General features: G+C 43.6%; 1 non-coding gene across 1 annotated transcript; it reads left to right on the plus strand.

The window, feature by feature from the left end:
* Positions 1–321: 321 nt before the first annotated feature.
* Positions 322–428, plus strand: LOC112087302. Its single transcript, XR_002900016.1, has one exon. It is a non-coding gene; the product is annotated as a small nucleolar RNA R71 (small nucleolar RNA).
* Positions 429–1,331: the final 903 nt, after the last annotated feature.

Consider the following 1,331-nt stretch of genomic DNA (forward strand, 5'->3'; position numbering starts at 1 on the left):
ATGTGATCGATATCACTAGGTCCTTCATCTTCTGCGCCATTGTTGGTTTCACAAGCATGGATTGGGCGATTGTTGCTCTTCAGAAGCTGGCTCACCATGTTCTTCAACTCAGTTATCTCCTTGTTGTCTGTTCCGGCTTGCTTCATCGATCGATCGTATTCAGGACAATCATTGCTATTGGCTTGAGCCAAATTTTCGATGAGAGCTCTTCCTTGGGTTATCGTCTTTTGTCCAAAATCTCCATTGCTAGCTGTATCAAGTGAAAGTTTGTATTTTCGTTGCAAACCTCGGTAAAATGTGCTCAGCAGGCTTGATCCATAAAATCCATGGTGAGGGCAATCACGTTCATACTCCTTAAAACGTTCCCAAGCTTCATAGAAAGATTCAGTTGGCCCTTGTTGAAAGGTTGAGATCTTCGTTCTCAAATTGTTCGACCTTGACTTAGTGTAGAAGTGGTTTAGGAAAGCAGTTCTACATTCTTCCCAATTGGTAATCGATCCTGCAGGCAAAGACTCCAACCAACGGTGAGCTTTATCTGCTAATGAAAAAGGGAACAACTTACACTTTAAATAGTCAGGTGAAACTTGGTTTGTTCTCATCATGCTGCAAATTTCTTCAAAAAGCTCGATATGGTCCATTGGGTGCTCAGAAGGAACTCCATGGAACTGGTTTTGCTTCACCAATGAGATGATTTGAGGCTTGACTTTAAACTCATTCCGGTTTGGAAATGGTACTTGAATCGCAGATCGATTCTGAAAATTTTGAGTAGGTGCATCAAAATCAGCTATGCGATGATTCCTGGCTTGTCTTCGGTGTTGATTTGCTGGCGGAATGGGGCGGTGATGCGTTCATTCGGCTGCATTGCTGGGTGGTCACCATCGGCTGCATTGATGGGTGGAACAAGGTCTTCACGTCCTTCTCTCTCTCAGTTCTGGTGGTTTCTTGGAGGAGCCTCATCCTCCTCTCCATCTTGTCGAGCATGATGATCTTCTACGTGATCATTCTCTTCGTTTTCTCCATGTTCGGACCCGTCTTGGTCCATATTTAAATTTCGATTAATAGGATCTCCAGGCTGGTCGTCGTTGGCCATTCCTTGCCTTCGTCTAAGTCTTCGAAGTTCTCTTTCGTGTCTGTCTATCTCGTCGAGAATTGGAATGTGTCCTGCAGGTCTACGCCTGGTATTCATGCAATTCAGAGAAAAACAAAAGAAGGGAAAGATAGTTCAGAAAAACTTTAAGAAAGAACTAGAGATCAGGTGTCTAGAACAGAAGTTAAAACAAGAAAAATAGCAAAAGGCAGTGAAACAAATCCCCGGCAACGGCGCCAAAAAC

The sequence above is a fragment of the Eutrema salsugineum genome, unplaced genomic scaffold, assembly GCF_000478725.1.
Source record: "Eutrema salsugineum unplaced genomic scaffold, Eutsalg1_0 scaffold_9, whole genome shotgun sequence".
NCBI classification, from domain to species: Eukaryota; Viridiplantae; Streptophyta; class Magnoliopsida; order Brassicales; family Brassicaceae; genus Eutrema; species Eutrema salsugineum.